Raw genomic sequence first — 24,917 nt, 5'->3', positions numbered from 1 at the left:
TTTTCCATCTGGCTTTGGAAGCCCAGGAACCTGCTTTTCATACTTTTCTTCCTTACTTTATCAGCTGCCCAGAACAGTAAACCATTCAGTCTCTTATTTTTGACATTTTGCCCTCTGTTTGTTACCTCAGTTCCTTTCCAGGTTATCTTTTCTACCTTTTTTTTCTCTGTAATAAATCTGCTTTATTCCTCCTTACAACTCTAAATGTTTTGATTCCTTTCTCTTCCCTTACTACTCTTATCTTTTTGTAACCTTACCAAGAGACATCAAGTCTATATTAGCACTAGGCAGATGATGACAGTAGGGGAAATTTGCGCCCTGTGTTGAATGGGGCAGGAGATCTGCTGACAAAGGACATGGGGAAGACTGAGGTACTCAATCGCTTGTTCACCTCACTTCATACCTGTAGGACTTGCCCTTAGCAATCCCAGGTGCCTGAAACTGATGGGTAAGTTTGGAGACAGAAAGAGATACATATAAATGGTGAAGGAAGATGAGGTTAGGAAACAAACAAGCTATGCACAAGTCCATGTAACTGGATAGGACACACTTATGAGTGCTGAGAAATCTGGCTGACATTCTGAAGCCCCACTCATTAATCTTTGAAAGCTTGAGGCAATTGAGGACAATTTCTGAAAAATGGAACGCTCATCTTCAGGCAGTGAAAATAGAAAATTTAGAGATACTAGATTGATCAGCATCATCTTGGTCCTAGGGAAGGAGTGGGAACAAATATTCCTAGAAATAAAGGGACATCCCTTTCCCTCATCGTATCAAAGTTAAGCTGTCTGCATCCAATCAACCCACACAATGATCTTCCATGAAACATGTTGGATTTTTGAAATGGATGCTTCTGTATTTTCTTTCATGCTGCTCCCCACAAACATCTATAAAATAACCTTGTTATTCCCTTCCCTTCTCTGCAGTGATACCTAGAAAGCACTGAGAAAGGCTAGGCTAATGACACTGTTATCATTGCCTGTCATAGTTACTGGCACCCTTATTGCATCCTTGATTCTCCATCAATCTGTCACTACCTATGTCTTTTTGATTTGTACTTTGATGTAAGTCATTTCATGCAGAGAATATCTATATTCTACAGTTCCCAACACTGATTTTTACTGCAAATAACTCCTTGAAAGGGACTCACAAGTTTGACAGTAATAAAAATTATCAGCATCAAATAACAGCAGTTCTGAAAAAAAATTAGTGAAATCTTCATGACTCCAGTCATGCTCACAAAACAATACAATGATCATAATTTGATTTTAAACAGCAAAGCATAATTAAAACATTCCAGACATAGGGGTTAGTACTCACTTTTTGTGTTTACCTTCTTAGAAATGTCTAGGAATAATCCATCAAATACTTCTTGTAGAATGCAGTTTTAACCTGGACATGTGTTATTCTCAGTCTACCTGTCAAAAGACACAGACAAAAATAAAAACCATCAATGCTTTGTTTTGTGATTTTAATTTATTGTCTATGCTGAGCAAATTTAAACCAGCTGCTTATAGCTAGGGCACAAAAAAGAGTCACCTATACATTCATGATTCCTAGTGTAACACATGCCATCACTGTATTAGAATATGATTGTTCATTCAATGGAAATATTGTGTTTGTTAAATACAAACTAAAGCTTTCTATACAGCACTTCAAATTGAATACTTGTCCTTGGCTAACTGTGTAGACATCCATTCCTTTGCCAAGAGAGTAATCTACCAATTCCTCTATTGTAGTTTCATGGGTTTCTGAGTAATATGGTGGTTGTTCCTTTTCTGTTGTGTGATTTTATAGTCCTCAGAAGGTGGGATTTTTATTTATTTATTTATGTAATCACCCCAAATGTTTCCTTTCTTAAATCTTTTCTCTTTGTTGAATTGCAATGACTTAGATGACTTAGATAAGTGCTTCTTGCTGTTTCCACTCATAACAGTAAATTCTGTCTTAGCTGAGTTTCTTGTGGTATAGGAGAGCCCCAGTTTAAAAGTAATGAACTCTGTGTGACAAACATGTCTTGCCACAAGAAGGATGTTCAAAGAAATTGGCTCCTCTGGATGCTGGCCCACGTTTTCAACACAGCACCAGGGCTCTGCTCTTCTCTTACATCTGTCATTATTATGACGAATGAGCTGCCTAGCTCATTTCCCCTCCCTTAGCTCCTCTCCTTGTGCTAGGTGACACAGTCCCATGGGGACTGACATAGTGGGAAAGAGACCACAGTAAATGGTGGTTAGTAGAAGTAGTTTCACTAAAAGCCACATTCTCAAGGGCCGGCATCTTTCCCAGGCTGCCCATTTTCATTGATATGCAACAATTTTACATGTACTGTGATGCACAGGGTGTTTTAAAACTGTGAAAAATAAATCTGAGTGATGTGACAGCAGGCTGTTATGGAGGTGGGCTTCCATGTCTTTCCTTGGAAACCTATTTCTGCATACATAGTCCAGAACTGCACTGACCTTTTAATCATGCAAACTGGAGATGAGTTTTGAATCCAAGCTCTCCACTGAATAGGTGCAAAGGTTGCCTTAAGTAGCTGCTCAATAGATTGCACTTTACTTCATGAACCATTTTCTTTGGTTTCCTCCCATTACTTTCTCTTCTTGAACAACCCTCTCTACTGCTGATTGTGTCCTGGTACAGATTGTTCCTCCCAATATGCATTTTTCAACGCTGCATCTCATTTTGTGATTTCCTGCCTAAGGTTTCCAATTTCTTTATCTTCACTGATTTATGCAATACCTCCCAATTTGGATCATCTGTGATTCTAATTAACACAAACTCTTTTTTTTTCCTTTTTCTTCTTCTTCTTTTTTTTTTTTATTTTCTTGGCTAATGAATGAAGACATTTTAAGATGTCTGGACTCAAAACTGCTCACTGATATTCCCTCACCCTCACTAAAAAAACCCGTACAATGTAGCACACTTTCATTTAGTATCTCACTCTGCTAATAGCTCTGTGTATGGGTTTTAATCAACATCACAGGGTCCTTATCTAAGCCAATCTGAATTAATTCTGTGAATCTCCTCTCTCACAGACATTCATTTCAATGAGCAAGAAAACAAAAGCAAAAGAGGTCATTGCTCACCAAAATGCTTTTCTAAAAGATCTGAAAGAGACAAGGAGGTAAGAATAAATTTTTTCTTCTCCTCTTTCAGTCCTCTGGTACATATATGCTTCCCTCACCATGATATCTATGCTTTTCACAATTTTAATGTATGTATTTACAGATTGCTCATCAAGGCAGAGACTGTTTTTTCAGTAACATCCAGTACAAATATAAGAATAATCAGGATATGGGTCCCTTCCAACTTGAGTTATTTCACTATTCTATTTTTCTGGGATAACACATCAAATGCAATGTGAGAGTGAAGTAATCTCTTAAAGAAAGAAAATCTGTGTTTATATATCACTACCTATGTATGCGTATCACAATCTGAAACTGCTATTCGACAGCTCTTTTCTATTCCCTCAAAAGTAGAGTCTCGCCACAAATATAACTTTACTGTCAATTCTTAACATGACAGTTTTAATAGGGTAATTGTATTCCTTCTGGAATTAAAAAAATACTTTTATGCTACAGACAAAAGTGCTAAGAAAGACATTTTTAGCATGGTCGTACTTGGGTTGTTTACATTCTGAAATGTTAGCTAATGATTCTGAATTAGCTCTAAAGTATTCTGATTATTCAAGTTCCTGTGTTCTAAAAAATCCCACAACACAATAGTAAAAAATGATGATGATCTCCATCTTGTTTCCCACCCCAACAACCACCAACATTAATAAAAAATAAATAAAAAGAAGGGGGTGGGGTGGGGGGAGGGGGAGAAGAAAAAACCCATATAGGATCATTTGTAGGATCACTGAATCATAGAATCACAGTGTTGGAAAGGACCTACAAGATCATCTAGTCCAACTGTCCTCCCATTACTTTTGCTACAGCAAACCATTAAACCAGAACTTGTAGCTCCTCCAGACGCTTCTTGAACACTACCAGGGATGGTGACTCCACCAACTCACTGGGCAGCCATTACAGTACCTAACCACTCTCTGATAAACAACATTCCTTCTTATGTCAAATCTAAACCTCTTCAGGTACAACTTGTGGCCATTTCCTCCTCATCACAACCTCCCTTCAGGAAGTTGTAGAGTGCAATGAGGTCTCCCCTGAGCCTCCTCTTCTCCAGGCTAAACAATCCCAGCTCCCTCAGCTGCTCCTCATAAGACTTGTGCGCCAGACCCCTCACCAGTTTTGTTGCCCTTCTCTGGACACATTCCAGGGCCTCGATGTCTTTCTTGTAGTGAGGAGCTGAAAACTGAACACAATACACGAGATGCAGCCTCACCATATGTTTCCAGGAGCATCAGAAGTTATACAGAAACTGATCTAAGTCAAGAAATAATCTGAAGGAGTGCAGAGGAAAGTAGAAAACATTAAGAAGAAAATTTGGAAAGTGTTTTTAGTGGCAAAATGGATAAATATTCAGCATAGTTCTTAAAAATGTGTCAAAATTAAGATGCGCTGCTGATTCCACTAATCAATATTTTTAGTGCCAAAAGACATACAGTATCAAAAGTTTGTCACAGAGGTTTTCCTCATTTTAGGAAAAATTCACTCCTTTCTTTTTTTCCACTCTAAAGTTTTAATTGTGCCCCACTGGAAATGAATTGCTTCTGACCTGTTAAAAATAAGCATAAGAACCTAAATCCAAGTCCATTGCCAGTGCAGTTTATGTTACACACAACTTCATAGAGGTGTAATTAGCAGTACATTGCAATAATTTATTACTGGCTTAAAAAGCCTGAAAAAAAAAATTGGGGAAATGGGATCTCTGTGCCAGACGTATTATTCTGGTTTGCATTAATTTAGTTATTTTACCTTCGGTGCACATTCATCTATCCATACAATGTGAATGCACCATTGAAAAGGATGCTGAATATTGAACATTTGGCTGAATATGAAATATGAACTCCGAGAGAGAGTTGCAATAATACTTCCATTTGCATTATTATGATTAACATTCCTCTGAATAGGAAGCATCCAGCGATATTAATTACGGAAATAGTGAGATTCCAATTGTCATAAATCACCATGCAGTGTACAGCAAGCTCTTCAAAAACCTTATAGAAAAACTCTTATTCTGTGTTTTTTGCAGTTAATTTCAACCTCTTTTTTGCCAGGCTTTTCCACTTGTGTCTGTTGACAAGACAGTAATTATGCTTTTCTCCTGATTAACACATTCTTTTCAATAAGGTCCCAAACAGCTTTCACATGGAAGGCTGAATTCAACTGAGCATAGTTTCTCTCATTAAAGACACACCGTTCGCCCGTAGTTAATTTATCACACAGATACATCCTTTCTCCTAGGAAAAAGGGTGGCCTTGAAGCTAATGCTCTTGATTTGATCAGAAGTTTATTTCCACAACAGTTGAAATGAATGCCTTTTCAGATATGATGGTTATTGAGTTCATTTAATAAATTAAAATTGCTGAAAAAATTGTTATACTGTTTCTCTACTAAAGCACAGATCCAACTGATTGATTTAGTACTTGAAGGCTTATTTTGCCTTAAGTACATTAGAATATACATCACTACAGACATACCAAGGAAATTTATTCTTTCTTGAAACAATATTAGCTCTAACCCTCTACAAACATATCAAACTTTTATTTCTATCTTTGTATCCAGCTAGCATTTCCCTTTTCATTACCATTTCTTCCCTCAACACTTTTAGCAAAATTGGCAAAATACATTAATTCATTAAAGTGAACAACCCTGTTGTTTGGTGCATCAGATTTCATTTGTAACAGGCATACAAAGCAATGATTTCTTTTGATGTATTACATTGCATCCTACAGACCATCCAAAAATAAAAATTCCTTCATAATCGGTGTTGTGAAAACAAAGCATCCACCTCACTAGCCACAAACAAGGAGAGAACAATTTCTTGCCACCTGGATACTGATTGTATTGTTTTGAGATTTGTTTGCTTGGGCTTTTTTTTTATTAAGATATGTTATTTCCAAATCTATCATGCATTCAAACTGCAGCTGAGGGGTCTATCTGGGTTCAGCAGTGGAAGCAGCTGTACTCCTCCCAGCTAGCCTGCTGCTTTGGTCCATCGCAGGTTAACTCACAGCAACTGAGATTCCCCTGAATTACTCTAGTACCAATTGAATTCCTGAAGAAACTGCATCCACTTTGCAAGAAAGCAATCCCTGGGGGATGGCAGTAATTAGTGTCATCCTCAACAGCAAAAGAAGTGGTCATAGGTAGCCACACTGAGGGCTCAGTGCCCCATCCCTGGAGGTGCCCAAGGCCAGGTTGGATGGGGCCCTGGGCAGTCTCAGCTGGTGGGTGGCAATCAGCCCACAGCAGGGGTTGGAACTGGATGGGCTTTAATATCTCTTCCAACCTAAGCCATTCTACTAATCCATAATCAGTCCCATCTCTGATCCTATTGAGTTGGTCCTAGAGAATTCTACTAAGTACTTAGAGTTATACTTCAGATTATCCCAACCCTGAATAATGCTTTTGGGAGATATTTACTGTCATGCACATGTTTCATTTTCCCTGATGTCAGCAGAGCTTCAGTATGCTCCTCAAGTCAAATGTTCCCTCAGAGCTCTGTGGCTGAACGTGGACAAACTCATGAATTGGAGGCACTCATGACCAGGATTAAATAAATACATACATACATAAACTTGTCACTGCTGCCTCTGTGTTGAATGTTTTTCTCCATCTCTTTTTCAACTATCATGCTCAGCTCTAAATGATTGCTGTCTAATATGGCAACTAAGTGGAGCGAGGCAGGAAGCAGAGACAATGTGTGTGGAAATGAGCTGAAAATCATCCTCCCAAAGGAAGTCTTGTGCACAGGACAACCTCTCATTATTTTGAGCCCCTACAGAGAATGGAAAGATGTATCTGATGTATTTAGAGATCATAGACATGTTCCAAAAGGCATCAAATAAAAACAGAAGAGAGCTTCATTGGGTTCAGCAAAGTCAAAGGACATCTTTAAGTCAGCATATCCCTTTATGATGATTGAAGCCCAAACACCACTTCAAGCATACCCCAGGCCTGCACATCCTCTCTTTTCACACCAAACCAACATTCTGCGTAGATATACTTTTTACTTTGGCCTAATGTTTCACTACCATACACTGACAGCTCATCATTGGCAAAACATATTATTATTATGAACATCATCCACACAGTAAGTCCTTGCATAAAAATACATGGAGAAGGCAGGGCTTAGGAATTTAATGAGATATTTTTTCTTGTCACCAGACCATGCTAGGTGATATGATTTGCCTGAAGAGACGACCATTCCCATACATAGATTTTTCTGACAATGAGTTAAGGGTTGTGATCCATTCCTCTTCTAAATGAAAGGAAACAAAAGAGAGGATGGAGAGTGCAGACTGAGCCATCCTGGAGGAGGAATTGCAGACACATTTAAGCCTGGAGAAATGTTCTTTACCAATGCACGTCTTCTTTTTAGCCCACACGTCAAGCCAATTTTGAACTTCATCCAGGACAGCTCTCAGCAAGTGAGTGTTTTGCACATCCCATTCTATTTCAATTATGTTGTAGGGGCCATTTCACAGCACTTTATCTCTGCTGTTACTAATAATTTTTTTATTTTTTTTTATATATTTTTTAGAAGACTGAAGTTTTTTAAGCAGTTGGAGGACTGCGTTTATAGAGCAGGTTGGAAAAGGCTACATGGTAAAGGCTTCTCAGAATTAAGATAATTTTCTCAGTGTGTAATAATTTCATATGAAAAACTGGATTTTTGCAAAATGGTAGCAGCAGCAAAGGATGTGGAAAGTGTCCTGCTGAGTTTCTGCAGAATTACTTTTTAATGTTCATCAGAGAATTGCTGTCTTGTACCCTCTCTGTACCTTACTGTCTTCCTTAGTTGTTATAGGACAATAAGATATGCACTGTGCAAAAAGTTGCCTTTCATATTCCACTTTAATCATACTGTTTTTTTAATCCTCATTTGTTTGCACTTGCTCTAGTAGTCGCAGATTTAGCTTTAGCCATCTACACATGGTATTTTAAAGAACTATCAATCTTGATTCACTCAGATGTCTAATTTTTAGCTGCATAAATTAGTGGACAATGACTTGCTCCCCAAGATACTTTTTCAAAGTGCAGATGAGTAGTTACTTCATTACTTATAATGTTGCCTTTAGAAGGTCTAAGCAATAATGTCAGTAATGACACTATTCTAAACAACTCAGTTGACCACAATATTAAGCCAGTTAAATAACTTCTTTTATGAAGCAAGTAGAACTCAATGTAATTCCTGGTTTTGTCCAACTGGAACAGGCAAACCGGTCATTTTCACTAGTCTAAGTGGGCTGATTTTACTTTTGAATTGCTACTGCTGTGGCAATTTGATCCTCTGAACTCAGATTTCAGGTTGGCTGAGCAATTGTTCTAAAATGTAACAGCTTCTCTTTTGCAAAGAAGTTGGTCAGATACTTGCCGAGTTTAAAGTCAAAATACCCATCTGATCGAAGCCTGCTAAGGAGTTCGAAAAGCCAGATTTTCTGCACATAGAGAACCTTTCTTTAAAGCTTACCACAACATTTATTTTGAAATGCTCCTAATCCATATTGCAAAATTCAAAGCATTAGAATATATCTTTTCTGCAATGGAATCTCCAAGCTAAATATTTCTCTTGTCTACTGTGAAGAAAAAAAAAATGTCTTCTTTGGCTTCTGGGTCATTTTCTCTGCTACTGCTTTTTCTGAAGGAAAAATATTTTTATTCTTGGGTTCATTTCATAACTAAAAATCTTTTCTCCTGTCCCATTTGAACTGTATATTAAAAACATCCTTGTAAAAGAAAGAATTTCTGCATTGGCTGGAAAAGTGTCAGGCTACGTTCCCCAGTTCAAAACAGATGTTTCTATAATTGTTGCTCAATTGTTGTCTGTAAAGGTTTTAAATCTTTCAGCAAAGCCTCGACCAACAATAAAACACAATCTTAGCATCAATACACTTTTCTTTAAAGCTGTTAAATGGAAGCAATATTCTTTATCCAGTGCTGATCTGTAATCCAAAGGCCTTCGATACTTTGCAGGGAAGGATAATTACCATCCCTATGTTCAGTTTGTGGGTTGGTGAGCTGATACTAAGAAGCTTAGAGGAGCACAGCTATTCAACTGAAGGGTGGAAAACTTGACCCTTTTCTGAAGGTTCTGGAGAAAGTCTGACAGTTGTGGACCCCACATTTCCTTTGAACTTTAAACATTCTTCTGCATCACCTTGAATATTCTATATGATCACTGAGAAGGCTATTAGCACATCTGAATTTGGATGTATTCTGTCTTCTTTTGATAAAGACAGCAACTTTCTTGCAGTGCTTTTATTCTGCTTGCCACAAATCAGACGTTCTCTACAAAGACTCATTTTTATTTTTGTTTTTCAGACTTCTTAAGAGTGCTTCTGGGCAGTAAGTATGGGCTCCTTGCTGCTGTTTTCCTGCTTCCTGGGGGTGTAACGTTCCTGGAGAGGGTATATTCAAGGAGCATGGAAAGGACCTCTTCACTTTAGTACTTCAACTCTGCCGCTACCACAGCTGTTCTCTTCCAGGGCAATGTGATCATACCCTGACATGCAACAGTTCTAAATATGAATGGATAGAGCTTCTTCTGGGGCTATCTGAGGGTACCTCTGATGCTGAGAGATGCTAACACGTGTCCCAGATGCTTGCTAGACTGGCAAGTATGATACAACTCTTGATAAAGACCTATACCATTCTAAAACAGCGGAAAGAGACCACGTTGGCCATCCTACAGCCCCAAATCATAGAATTATAGAATCACAGAATTACCCAGGTTGGAAAAGACCTCGGAAATCATCAAGTCCAAAATGCAATGAATAAAGCCTTCAATCCATCGGAAAATAAATTCATAACTGTATACTCTGCAGCTCACCACGTTCTGTGTCTACCATGTTAAAGCCTTTCCTGCTAAGCCATGACCATCCTGTTGCAGAAAAATATAAACATGCTGTGATGCCCTCTCAGGAAATTTTGGAAGAACTTACATCTTTTCTTTAGGTGGGAATTTTGAAATTGTACTCTAATTACTTCTTGCAGGAGTATTTTACTTTCTCCTAGAGCCAAAATGTAGTTGTTCAACTGAAAACATTGAGGTGACTAAGCTGCCTTCCTTTTTTGCTGAATGTATGTAATGGCATTAGGGTTATGCTTTTACAATGGAGATATTCTGGACCAGAAAGACAGCATCTTAATTTCTCATAAAATAAGAAAAATATATTCCAGTATTAGCTACACAGAAGAACTCAAATCTCTTAATATTTTCATCCAAATGCAAAAGTCACATTCAGTTCCTACCTCTGCCAGAAACAACAGTGTCATGGGAGAAGCCCCATTATTTCAGAATTTCCTTCTTCTCTGTTCCCCAGTGAAACAAGAACACACCTGAGTGCCAGGACTGCAAGGAGTGTAATGAGTGAGATGCTACAGCAGCCACTCCACTAGAATTGTCATCAGTATTTTACAGCTGTGATTGTACCAGGAGTATTCCATCAGATTATTATTACTTTAATCTACAATCAACCTCATTATTCTCCATTCGCTGCCTAATTAATAATTTATATAAAAATAAACGTTCAGTTTTTAAAGGAAAACTTTGAATTCAGGGGGCCTCCTTCCACACTGCCTTCCCTGCACAGTGTATTCTACAACTTCGAGGTATTCTTCCTCCTTTCATTATTTAGTGTGTCTCAAGGAGGCCTTGAAGTTGATGCTATAATCTTGAGCGAACTGATAGGATCTTTCTCAGTGCAACAGAAGTTGAGTAAAAGCAGAAGCTCCCCGCACACCCGCTGCCCATGCTGCAGTTCTCCTCCAGCAGCTCCATCCCTCCCGACAATGCTGTGTGCAGGAGTTCTACATTTCACCGCTTATCAATAGATCTCCATCCTTCTGTGAATGGGAATGGCGTTCCTTCAGACCTGTTTTTGTGAAGCAGACCTATATCCATAGGAGCAATTAGCTCCCCGCTGTGAGTTTAGACACGCCAGCTATACTCCAGCTGCTCTCTGTTGCCAGCACTAAATTTTCCTCAGTAGTGGATCAACGTGTTTAAACACTTTGATCTTCTTTATCTCAGTGAGGAGATTTGAAAGCCTCCTAGATGAACAAGCTTTCTTTCGGGTGCAGCTCCATCTCATCCACCATTTCAGTGCTGACCCGAAACTTTTATGCTTTATTTACTGGAGAGGCGTCATCTTTTGAAATGGCTTCTCACATCCTCTCAGAAAAGCTTTTTCTGGTTGTTTTTTTCTTTCTTTTTTTTTTCTTCTAACACTGAGCTTAAGTAACGGTACTTCAAACAGCAGATAAGAGGCACAAAGGGGACTCAGTCTTATACACAGCGATTTGGAATCATCTTAATCTCCGTCACGCACTTTCTGATTTTCTTTTTAATCTTCTGTGGCACAGTGTGCACCAGACACAACTGAGAACTCGCTATTTAAGCTGCCTTATTACTGTTACGCTATGAAATCTTAACTACTGTTTGGTATATACGAGTATGCATAAATCAAAGTGAGGGAACGCACACTTCAGATGTGGGTATGGTGGGAGATGGGAATTAGTGTCACCATCCTCTTCCTGATGGGTTGAGACTGACTCTGTTTTCACACCTCCCAAGGAGCCAGGACATGACTATTTTTGATGGGAAACTACTCAGTAGGAAATTCCTCTGAATTCAACTCTGGTGAGGCTGCACCTTGAGTGCTGTGTTCAGTTCAGGGCCCCTCACTGCAAGAAAGACATTGCGGTCCTGGAGTGTGTCCAGAGAAGGGCAGAGGAGCTGCTGGGAGTATGGAGCACCTTATGGGTCTTATGTGGAGTGGCTGAGGGAACTGGGATGTTTCCGTCTGGAGGAGTAGAGGCCCAGGGGAGACCTTACTGCTCTCTCCAATTGCCTGAAAGGTGGTTATGGTGAGGTGGGGCTCTGCCTCTTCTCCAAGGTAACAGCAATAGGATGAGAGGTGATGGCCTAAAGTTGTACCAGGGAAGATTTCAAGTTGGATATTAGGAAAAAATTCTTCTCAGAAAGAGTGGTAATGCATTGGCACAGGCTGCCCATGGTGCTGGTGGAGTCCCCATCCCTGGAAGTGTTCAAGAAGTGCAGAGATATGGCTCTGAGGGACAGGGTCAGTGGGCATGGTGAGTTAACAGTTGGACTCAGTGATCTAAATGGTCTCTTCCAAGCTTAATGACCCCATGATTCTAGGTTTTCTTTGAATATGACTATCAGGCTTATTCCTCTTGCCAATACAGAAATCCCATTTTCAGTATCCAGACCAACTCTTTGCTCCTTTGCCTATCATGGCACAATCACAGAGAGACTGGGAAATTCAACTCATTAGTGAAATTAGCAATTTGAGATTCTGTCTATACATTAGTTTAACCCCAAACTAACCTAATATACTTGCACATGATTTTTTCCTGTTTACAATGAGAGCAATTACACTGCTTGTAAAGCAGAGGAAGTAGGAGTCCAGTTTAACAGATATTAGAGATGGTAGGACCAAATTAATAGTGGGCTACACTCTTACAAAATACTTCCACAGAAATGTAGGTAGGGCATTTTCACCCTCCCCACAGTCTTTTAGTGCTGGCGGTGACACTAAGCTTGAGTAAACAACATAATTAGAGATGACTTTTTCACAAATATTTGCTCCCAAGGCATGGTTTTAATACTCCAGGCAATGGGAACATGTGGTGGAGAGACAGATAACTCAGTCAAGACTCTGGTGAAGATTATTTGTGCTACAGTTGGAGTGCCCCCGCCCTGCCCCGGCTGGCTTTATTACACAGGTGGATGGAATGTGCTCTGCTCCATTTCCAAGGGAGCCACGCAAGCCCTGCATAAATCAGTCAGCAAGTACCTTGAACCACACATATTAGGAATGCAAGCTAGAAGAATTCCAGCATGAAGCGTGTTTAGACAAAGAGGCGATTATGACATGGAGAGAAAAGGAGTGCAAAAAAATTCATCTGGAAACAGGGAAGGAGCACAGTAGCTGAAGGAGGAATAAAGTCTGATACTGTATATTTATAGCCTCATAAATGGGGTGATTTTAATCTCCCAGGTGTGTTACAGCAATATCTATTGGAAGTGAATTTCTGGCTCCCACAAAAAAAATGTGGTGGCTGGATGTATGCATGCAGTTTAGGAGACCCAGATTCTGATCTCACTTACAAAGGGTCTGCCCAGGTGAGCTTTTGTGGACATCAGTGACATTATGCAGCACAATGCAGAATGGAGTCAGATGATATCTAAGTGTACTGTTTGCATTTCACAAAAAGGAAGGGAGAACAAAGTGGTGGTTCATATCAGTATATGCTGCAAGCTTGACCATAAAAATGCATTCCTAGTGGGTCAGCACCTGTTTAGATAAATGGTTTACTTGAAATACACAATGCAGTAGAGCTCACATGTTTATCCATATGGCACTAACCCGAACTGCCAGCTGTGGCCAGTCGTCCAATATGTTCTCCCTCCATCTATGACATATGAAACCATATGGAATCATCTATCCATTAGGAAGAGATCATTTTCAGACAGGAAGGTTTTCTGACACAATTATTAGCTGTGGCATTTTTTGGCTGAAATAAGCAGGAAACAATAAGGGTCTTATGTTGTCTTAAAGGGTCATGTGAAGAATTTTCTCTCTTTAAATCATCTTTCAAGCTTGTCCTTTTTTTTTAAAAAAAAAAAAGAGTGCCTTTTATCTCCAAGCTTAACATCAGACTGCTGTATGGGCTACTTTTCTGTCCACCATTTCTGTGATGAGTGATCGTGGTACATAAGGGCTACTGGTTTCCCCTGGGTTTGATTAGGTCTAGCAGACAGGTACATGACTTGCTAGGAACAGTCCTTTTTAGGAGAGACTGATGCAAACTCTTTTTGCAAACAAGTGGTCCCAGAACTGGGACTCAACAACGTTTCCTTCCAAAATGACTTTCTCTTTGCATACGCAACGGGCTTCATTCCAAACCAAAGCTAAACACTGCATATCAGCATATAATCAAAGGAAAACAGTGACAAAACAGACTCACTAGCTGAATTCAATAGTATCTTTATTCATACAGAAAATCCTATTAGCGCAGTTCTCCTGCTCTCAGTCTGGCATAACTCAATTACTCTTGATTTGCACCAATGCAAATGAGATGAGAATCTGCCTCCAGAACACTTGCTAGCTATGCACATTGACATGATCAGAAGTACAGTGTTCCCTGTAATCAGCCCTGGTTTACCTCTAATGGATATAAGCAGAGACAAGAGCCTCCGGCATTTCAGACTGTAGAGAGGAGCCTGCAAACCTCTTTCTGCCTGTCGAGTATGCACATGATGTACTGAGACTCTGAGAAGCCTATTTTGGGAGTGATATGGCCACTGCAATGAGCCTGAAATGAGGAAGTATTTCTTAAGAGGAGCATTCAGAGACGCTGGACCTTGCCTCCAACATGCCCTGCCCCTCACTTAATACAGCAGAAACATTTCTATATTAACTCAGTGTGTGAGAAAAATCAGTTCTGACCAGTGATGCACTACAGAATATCTAAAGAAGTAGAAGACAACAAAATTACTGCTTAAATTCAGAACAAATCTGAATGAATAAACTCCTTGACTTACTATGCCAGTGCTTGATTAGGTCTCCTATACACTCTTAGATCCTGAATAAACACCAGCTGGATAGATATCAGTTCAAAACTCACTTATTTAAAGTGCAGATGCTCTAGATGTCATTAAACACAGGCAACATTTTATAGACTGATCAGTTACCGTCTTCTATGTATTTAACACATCAAAACACAGTTGTTCATGTCTCATCCCTAGAGGTGCCAAGACCAGGTTGGATGGGGTGCTGGGTAACTTGAGCTGGTCGGGGACGACCAACCAGGGCTTGGAACTGGGTGATCTTTAAGGCCCCTTCCACCCCAAGCCATTCTATGTACGCACAAATCATCTGCAGTCCTTTCCTCTCCCTTCCCTTTTAATAGGAGCTATCCACCATTGAATGCATCTGGACATGGGTAACAAGGTCTACCCATCCTGCTGACACTGACTTGATGTTTTCTGGAAAACTGCTCTGGAGATTGACTGCTTTTAGTCCCACCATTGCCCAGAATTAGGGCAATTAAAACAGGTGAACAGGAAAATAGCAACCTGTTTTTTGAAAATTATTCCTGCATGCAAGTAGGTGAATGCCTTTGAATATCAGTCTGATTGAGCCTTTGATCACCAAATAATTGTATTATAGAATCATAGAATCATCTGAATTGGAAGGGACCATTAAGTGTTATCTAGTCCAACTCCCCTGCAAGAGTGTTCATGTAGTATTTTCTTTCTTGTTGTCTGCACCACTATATAGTATAGTTGTAGACAAGAAAAATGGCAAAGCACTCATGAGAAAACTTCAACTAAGGACCTTTGTAAGCAGACCTACATCATAACAGGGCAATTTCTTGTGTAGTAAGCTGAAGTTGTAGAAAACTTTCTCCTGGCTCAATGGCTATGTACAAAAAATGACCACAACAGATGCATGATATTACACTTCCAAAAATTTTTGGCATCTGAATACTTGCAACACAAAACATCTGAACACAGGGAACCTAAATTCTCTGCCTGGTTAATGGATCTATTTCAGGACTGGACAACTAACATTTAAAGCTAACATTTAGCTAACATTTAAAATCAGATGGCGTGGAGGCACCAGTAATTTTTGTTGACTGCATACTATATTCATAAAAACCTTCAAGGAGGTATAGAGAAGCAGTCTTATCTAGAATAAGAGCAGTAGAATTGTCTCTACACTGAATGTCCTCCATATGTTAATCTTCCCAGGAACTTAACAGTTTTCCACTCCTACTTTGCTAGGACTCCAGATGAACAAATAAAGCATGCTGTTGTCTATATACTAGTCGCAATCTCTTGTTTCAACATCTCTCTTTTTTCCCATGACTATAGACACTTCTGTGATTAATCTGATGCTCAAATGTTTCTAAATAAGTTTTACTTTCCTGAGCCAGAATGCTGAGCAGCACTGGATAGTAACAGAATTTGTCACATGTACAAATCACTGTGTATACACAAAGCACTACCAAACACACATACTGCCAGTCTACCAGTCTTGATTCTAACTAGATTCTGCTCTATTAAAATGTTGCTAGCCAAGATTCAGGAGTTGTAAGCTGTAGAGCTACTCATCAGCCACTGAATTAAAATCAGTGACCGAAAGTGAAATTGAGATGACTGGTTTATCATTTGTCCCACTGAATCTTGAAGGAAATTCTGGAGGAAGGTTTATTCTGACACCTTCCTGTAAGAATTTTAAGCCAACTGGCTTGTTGCCAGAATATAGCAGAAACTCAGTTGGTTGCTCCAAAAGTAATGCCTCCTACTTATTTCCATGGAAATGACAACAGATACAAAGAGCATAATAGCACTGTTTGATAGAACAAATTCTTAGTTACTAAACACTAGTTTTCAACAACTAGTTGCCAACACTGTTAGGTATGCATTTTCACCAGTGATGGACAAGAAATTGCATACTACATTCGTAAAAATCGACGCCAGCAGAAGTAACCCACTGTCACTGTCACTGCTGCTGAAACACACCACCCACCACCTCACTATGCTCACATCCACTGTTTGGTCTCCATAAATCTTCAGCAAGCACCAATGAATGTCAATGGCTGCAATATTTACTGCACGAAGGAATTCAGTCCCATATGTTTGCTTTATCTGCACTTCCATGTCAGCGCCATTTTGTCACAGTAACAAAATGCAATGGAATTTTGGTGGGAAGGTTCAGCCTCTACTGCTTTCTCACCAAAATCCACCTCTGATGTCGTGGGTCAATATAATTGAATAGGAGGCATTACTTTTGGAGTTGAACTCTTTAGTTTCAGGAATCAGGGAAAAGATGCCCAAGACACACATTCAGACAAATCAGGCTATAAGTGCTATGCAGTTCAGAGGTGCCATCCAGCTGCTTTCTGAGGAGGCCCTTGCAGGTTGACTTGCCAGTGCTGGAAACAACAAAACAGACCTTTGGACTGATGGGGCCTAATGAGTATATCCTGGCTTTTTATTAATTTTAGTGGAGTTACATTGAGACCTGATGTGGCATTAAGATGAAGGCTAGATTGTCTCCTCATATAGCAGACAAATGCCAGCCCGGATCCAAGGATCATAGAAGCACTTTGTCCAGTGCTATCACTCAACAAACACATCTATTGCACATTTATGGCTCTGATTCCTTTTCCTCTTGTTATCTACTGAGATGTGATACCCTGAGTCAGGGTCTGCCCTACACGTATAAACCTGTGGACCGATGTTGCCTGAAACTATGGCAGCATTAAACTACTGAGCCTGCATTCAGATATAAATACTCAAAATGACAGAAGAACATTTACACCTGCATCACTTCTCTCCTCTGTGAGAAGAGGAATAAGCTACAAAAGCAGAAGGCAAGTGTGCTGTAATGCAGTACTATGGCATGTATATTATATTCTCAGCTGACATACTGTTAAAAACTAGTGCTGACCCAGGCTGGGCTGGGACAGAATCTCTTCTGATGCTGCTACAGAGCTAACTCGTACCTGTGGATGTTACTGTAATGCAAATAATGAGTAATAAAAAACAATAATTGGACATGAACAGTGTATGCTTCACTGTCGTGGGTAGACAATGCAAATTACTTGTAGAATTTTTTTCCTACGCCCTGTATTCTGCTCTAGGTGACAAGCTCTTTGTTAACTTTTTTCTTCACTGTTAGCAGTGAAAATGTGCATATGTGGCAGCTAGTAACTCAAGCTTCCCACGGGGACAGTTAATTCTCTGCTTCTTGGCCCTATGCTTAGCTCCCTCCATCAGTTTTCCCCTACGGATCCAGTAACAGAGCAGGAGAAGACACGTTGGGAAGGGAACACGAGCAATAATTAACCACAAGGAATGGAGAAACAGGACTGGTTTGAAAGAGCATGAAACAATGGCTTGTCAAACAGCAAAACATCAGCACTTAATGGTTTAAACAAGTAACATGAAAGCCTTGTTCTTTCTTGTCCAGTGACACTGGAGTCTCCCTAGCCACAGAAATATCTCTCTGTTAAAGGATAACATGAAACAATCCCATCTTTAATAAGCCACTGGAAACCCAGAGGCACAATACAGACCCCCTTTGTTAGTCACGGACCTTATATGCGGAGAGGTCTTCAGATGAATGAGGTGCTAGACAGCAGTCTGGGAAAGCTGGGGGTGTTAACTCAACACCCTCCATCAGCTTCACAAACCATCACTGCATGCACTCAAACTCCACCCTGCCTTTCCCACAGTGTCAAAGGATAATGAAGAAATTATTCTGAAACTATAGACCCATTAAAATGTCGAAAATAATTCCACTTCTATATAAAAGCGAGTTTTATGACATATATAAGACTGACATGCAAAGAAAGAAAAAAACCCTTAGCTTTGATGAGGTCAACAGTCAAACTCCAAAAAAATGACTCACTGCCTAAGTGGAGGCGCTATGTGCTGTCTGAGATCTCCTGGGGTATCCCACCTCTTCTTGCCTGTCTTATGCACATCCTTTGGAATACCTTGTGACATCTCAAATGGTAGTGAATGCCTATGTCTAGATATCTGCATTGCTCTTCAGTCTGTACCGGGCTGCAGTTTCACCCTAAGGCTACTCTGTGATGAGCTAGCAGCTTGCAGAAAACTTCCTTTTCTTGCCTGGATCACAATAGCAATCAGTCCTTAGGGAACAAGACATTGCAGAGGAAGAAGGAAAATGTTTGACCAGGACAGAGCTCATTTACCCCCTTTGACATGCAGCATGTGGAGCACTTTTTAACCCACAACAAGTGTTAGGAGGAAAAACTTTGTTCCAGTTGTCAGATCTTTAAGGCTTTTAGTTGTGGGCTGAAGCTTCAAAACTGCAACAGCACCGCAGGGATTTGCTTAATAGATCTCACCCTATGTGCGTGCCCCAAATAGAGTGCACTGTCTGAGCTATGCACTAATATCAGTTTTATAGTTAGAATCATGGAATTGTAAAGTTGGAAAAGATGTCTAAGATCCCAAGTCCAACGCCAACCCAACCCCGCCACAGCTACTGACCACTTCTCTCAGTGTCACATCCCCGTATTTCTTGAAAATCTTCAGGGACAATGACTCCATCACCTGCCTGGGCAGCCTGTGCCACTGCATTACCACAGTTTTGGAGAAGAAATTTTTCCTCACAACCTGAACCTCGACTGGCACAACTTGGAGGCAATCACCTCTCATTGTAATGCTTGTATGTGGGAAAAGAGGGTGACCTCCACCCCACCAAAACTTCCTTTCAGGCAGCTGGAGAGAGCAGTAAGGTCTCCCACTCAGCCTCATCTTCTCCAGACTGAACCATCCCAGTTCCCTTAGCTGCTCCCCATAAGATCTGTGCTCCAGACCCCTCACAGCTCCCCTGCCCTTCTCTGGACACTCTCAATGTCTTTCTTATAGTGAGGAACCCAAAACTGAACACACTACTTAACGTTGCATAACAGTTTCACATTTGTACCACTGTGTGACCAACTCTATGGTAACTACACTGCGAGCTTTACATCTAGCAGCAGAAATGCTTTTTCAAGACTCCTGAGGATTCATCCTAATGTTTGATTAAGACAAGGAAAGCCCAAGCCACTTGCTTAATGTTTCACTTTCAACAATAAACCAACATGGGTGAAAAAAATGAAGCTTCTGTGCTTTGCATGGCTTTCTTCACATCCTGCTCCAAGGGCAGACACCTGGGAGTCACTTGACTTATTCAGGATCATGGCAGCATCCCAAGTGGTCTTACATTTATTCTGAGAAAAGAGATCTGATGAGCTCTTTAAAAGTGAAGCAACACAGAGCTCTGCCCTATTAGTCTTGCAGAAGTAGATAAGTTCAAAAGCACGTTGGCAGGGAATATGTGTCTGACACCTTTTCCTTCAGCAATGCCTCTCCAAGTAGAGTCCTAAGCTAAACCACAGACGTCAGTAGGACACCAGACAAAACAGAAGGGGAGTTACGAAAGTATCTGGCAAAGATGTCCTGCTGAAGAACTGGTTGATAATACACATTACATCCAGAAAACTCCTTTGAGCTCACACTTCATCAAACTAGACGATTCCCTAAGAAGAATGCGATCTGAAAAGGTGGTGAAGTGCATGAAAATAGGAAAGTGAATTCCTGTACAAAGTACAACTCCTCTCTCAAAGTTGCTATGGAGAATTAAATGCAGATAGGCTGGGCAAAAATCCATCGCTTAAACCAGGACAAGAGTGTGTAACTGACTTAGGAGATGGACTCGATGAACCTTATGGCTCCATTATAATTCAGGATATTCTACGATTCTGTTTCTATACATCTTTGCTCCTCTCACTCCTCACACTTGCATAATAGAGCTCCAAACACTTTAAAGCAGGCAGCATGACATTTACTCCTTGCTACAAAGAGCAGAACAGTTTTGACTATCCAAGCCTTCTTCAGGGTGAAATAATCTTGTGAAGGGGAAGAGAGAAAACTGGGAGACTGCAGAAGTGATAGAAAAAGACAGCTTGATTTTTCTCACAGGCGATATCTAGATTGGATATAAGGAAGATTTTAATGATAAAGTTAGTGAGGCACTGGCATGGGAGGTTGCTCAGAGAGGAGGTGGTGCCCCATCTCTGGAGGCACCCAAAGTCAGGCTGGATGGGCTCTGAGCACTGATGGAGTTGTGATGTCCCTGTTCATTGCAGGGGAGCTGCACCAGATGGCCTGTAAGAGTTCCTTCCAATTTCTATGACTTTATTCTTGAGTTCATGGAGTTGATCTAAGTGAGTTTGTCGGACCTCAGTGTCTCCCAGTGTAGGATGAGCTTACATATAATCAGTTCACATTTTTCTTTTCCTTTTTTTTTTTTCACTTCTGTACAGCTCACAGTTCTTCTGACCCTTTAGATGGATTTGGCAGGCAGATGGAGCTGAGCATCTGCCCTTATGGGCAGGGAAGGGTTACAGCCGCCAGTGCCCCACATTCACAGTGCTTCTCTAAGCTTCCCTATGCACACAAACAAGACACGCTGCTGCGCCTCTCTCCCCTTGTTAAGAAAGATAAAATCAGGTCACTTAAAATGGGGAGAAGAAAGAAAACAACAGAACCGAAGCTCAGAAATCATCGCTGTGGGAACATCCTGTACATGTAAGAGTAATGCAAAGGGAGAAATGAAATTCCTGAAGTCAGGCTCTGGTTCTTGCACTGTTTCCCTCTGCTGCCATGAGAATATATATACATTTTTTTCCCTGCCTTTGTTTCCCCACCTTCAAAACGAGGACATGACTTACATAATCACTTTGCAAAGTGATTAGGAGGATTATCTATTATTTGTCATACGGGTAGAGTGTCAAGGAGTGTTTTTAATAACTAGCTCATCGGCTTGTTATAACTTTGACAATACTTTAGCTCCTTCAAGGAAGGATAATTAAATTGTATTGCTCCAGCACCCCCATGAAAAGAGCAGACCCTTCAGACATCTCTTTTTGGGTTATCTTTACCTAAAGTGACTTCTCTGTGTAAGCTGTGTATGCGAGTCACAATGAGCAGCACATTAAACAATAACAGATTGATTTGTATTTTAATAATCTGACCTCGTTTTAGCTGGATAGGCAGTGGTGTTTTACATCCCATCATGCTGCAGACACGACAGGTTATGGATCCTTGTTACACTGCTGTGAATATTGAGTGAGTTCAGAGGAGTGAATACAGGTTCGGACTTCTACCACAGAAACGGAGATGAAAACAACTTAGCAGTATTTAAATAACTCTGAAGCAGCTGCAGCCCTGCTCTTCTGGCTTTAACCTGCTCAAGCCTGAGAGATTTTGTGCCCTTTGCAACTAAGGGCCTGGGTAAATTTCTTTTCCAGCATACCCAAAGCCTATTTTATTTGTTCTAATCAGATTGACCTGTATTCAGTTGGCTTCCTCCAAGCAAAATTCTCTGCACTGCTCAAGAAAGAAAAAAAAGCCCTCGCAGTATCTGCCAGATGTAGTGACCCTCAGCTAAAACCTAAAGATTTTCATCAGCATATTATTTTATTTCTTCAGCTGATTTGCTTTTGTCTACTAAAAGCCTGTGGGACACAAAGACAGCACTAACTTTCCTCCCCATCACAATGCTTGCTGATAACATTAGCTGACCCACTTCAGTGCAGCAATGAGTTATGCTATGAAATGACTGAAGGCAAATCAGCTCTCCCATCTTTCCACAGTGCAAGGCTCAATGCGTGGGAAAAAAAAAAAAAACCTACTTATTTTATTTTACTTTTAGTCATTATGAGAGCTTAACCTTCACCAAGTATTGCTTTCTAGAGAGAAAGAAGCTTCCATATGACCGGGGTAAAGACGGTCGATAGTAATTTAGCCTCTATTTTGCATGTTATGTAAGAGGCGACTGTAATAGCTGAAAAGTTCTCAGTAATGATAGAGGGGTATTAATCACTGTTTTCCTGTTGTTGACCAACTCTCAGTGCAGAAGGAGAGATGTGATGAATATGGCACTTGGCTGTGATTTTTTGTGATCAAGGGCTTGCTGCACACTGTCATTTTGTTAGGCACAATGTTGGGAAGGGAGGATTTAATTTCATTATCAATCCATTATTAATATTCTTGATTGTTAACAATGATTTTTGTGTTTGTGTGTGTGTTTTCCCATGTCAGAAAGAGCTATCATGGGTAGATATATGCCATCAGTAGAGCATTACAGTGAGTATGGGGGAGCAGTGTTGGGCACCAAGCTGAAGGGGGAGAGGAAGATGCCTTCATGGACTGAAAAACCTAACAAGGAAGGACCAGGTTTCTGAAGGTTGTGCTATAAACCATGTGTACAGCATGTATTACAGTAATCTCCATCACTAGGGACTCACTAATTGGGCATTTAAGAGCAAGCATATAAATAACATGCCTCCACATTGTAGGCAGATTACATGCAGACGTTCAATTCTGTTACAGCTACACTTTCCTCATGATTTCTGTTATATGGTCCATTGATAGCATTTTAAAATCTAATCCCCCAGGCCAGCAAGTACTAAACGTACTTCCTAAATAACATATTGCCAATACTGATCTGAATTAAGACCAGCCTGTAAATACTTTACCATGCAACTGACACGACTTTGCACAGTTGGTTTGGATTTTTTTTCCCTTTCCATTCTTCCCAGATGATATCAAACAATAACTGCCTTTCAGTAAAAAGGAAGATAAGGAGATGATTCTCATTTCACCACTCAACACAGGAGCAAGAATAATATCGTTGTGGGATTTAAAGAATGCTGCTAAATAGCCTAAGAATATAGTTTTGGTCTTGTAAAAACAATGACACTCATAGCTGTCGTAGATGGAGCATGTCTCCTTTCATGAGATCCTGAAGGCTTTTACCAATTGAAACTGGTGGTGTGTGCTGGTGTGAGTGGAAAAGTGTCTTGCAGCAATCTGATGAACTTTGGACCTTTTGTTTTTAGAGTAAACATGAGAGATGGATTCATGTTGTCCGATTAAGTGATCTTGGATAAATAAAAAGAAATATATTACTGTAAATAATTTACTATAGAACTACCAAAAATTGTAAATGTGGTCATTTTTCTCCAAAAAAGTCCAGTTTCATTTGTGATTTAAGATTCAGAAAGTGGCTATCAATAAAGAAGATGCAGATACAAGATGTTGAATATAAGCTTACCAGGTCAATAGTTTGGTAAGTCCTAATTCTAAACAAAGACTTCAAACCTTCCTTGCAAGAAAAGTTTTTGTTTAGAAACTTACCCTAAATTTCAAAATTTTTCTTCAAACGATTAAAACTCTAAAAGAACTGAGATCTTTTAATCATCCCGAAATACCTGAGTTTCCCAAGGAGTTTTTTATTACATCTGCTTTAGGTCTCCTTGACACTACTTATGGCCTCTATTTTTGGAACATTAGGTGATTCCCAAAGTTACTCATTACACAGCTGCACTGCTTCACTCCTTGCTTCAGGCTGGGGAGAGCACGCCTGAACAGAGCCCAAACTCTCCTTCAACACTTCTTGGTGTGTACAGGTGGCACATGAAATATTGACTATTTGTTGCTTTAGCTGCAGAAAAGAGCGGTGTGTAGAGGAAAATGTGACTCAGAAATGGTCACATTGTAGTGCTTCTTGGCTTCTTCAGGTCTGGTGTAACCAGCTAGTGATGGATGAACTCAATGATCCTTACTGGTCCATTTCAACTTGGGATATTCTATGATTCTGCGATGTGCAGCTCTTGCTGAAGGCTGTACACTGAACTGGACGGCACTTTTACACATGGCAGACACTAGCAGAGGTCCTTTGGGTCAGTGGACCCAGGGCTTTTATGAGGTGTAAGAGGTCAATAAGAAGATGCTAAGTATGGCCAAGGCTCTAACTCTGATCTTTGAGAAAAATACAGGCTTTCCTACAGGTATTGCAGAGTGAATTTAAACACTAGTACACTATCACATCTCCAGTTACCAGCACTGCTTGATTCTTGTGTTTTGGACAATTCATGCTAGATATAGATTTCACCAAAATTTGGAAATGGTAAAGCTGCACTTCAAGTGCCGTGTTAAATTTTGTGTGCCTTACTGCATGGAAGACACTGGGGCCCTGGAGCGTGTCCAGAGAAGGGCAACAAAGGTGTGAAGGGTCTAGAGGACAGGCCTTATGGGGAGAGGCTGAGAAAATTAGGATGGTTCAGTCTGGAGAAGAGGAGGCTCAGGGGAGACCTTATCACTCTCTACAAGTGCCTGAAAGGAAGTTGTGTTGAGGTGGGGGAAGCCTCTGCTCCCAA

General features: G+C 40.3%; 1 protein-coding gene across 22 annotated transcripts in view; it reads right to left on the bottom strand.

Annotated features, from left to right (window-relative positions):
- Positions 1 to 24,917, bottom strand: part of TENM4 (teneurin transmembrane protein 4) — a 1,507,827-nt gene that overhangs the window by 395,887 nt on the left and 1,087,023 nt on the right. For 14 of the 22 annotated variants that reach the window (XM_085509480.1, XM_032442260.2, XM_015852440.3 and 11 more), the window contains one exon: positions 1,321 to 1,418. The gene's annotated coding sequence lies outside the window, so the exon portion shown is untranslated. The remainder of the gene's footprint in view (positions 1 to 1,320; positions 1,419 to 24,917) is intronic. The other 8 variants (XM_015852441.3, XM_085509450.1, XM_085509478.1 and 5 more) reach the window with 1 other exon arrangement.

Source organism: Coturnix japonica, chromosome 1, assembly GCF_054131305.1.
Source record: "Coturnix japonica strain WE chromosome 1, WE-NBRP24, whole genome shotgun sequence".
NCBI classification, from domain to species: Eukaryota; Metazoa; Chordata; class Aves; order Galliformes; family Phasianidae; genus Coturnix; species Coturnix japonica.
Note: the sequence above shows the minus strand (reverse complement) of the source record. Positions and strands in the feature narration are given on the sequence as shown.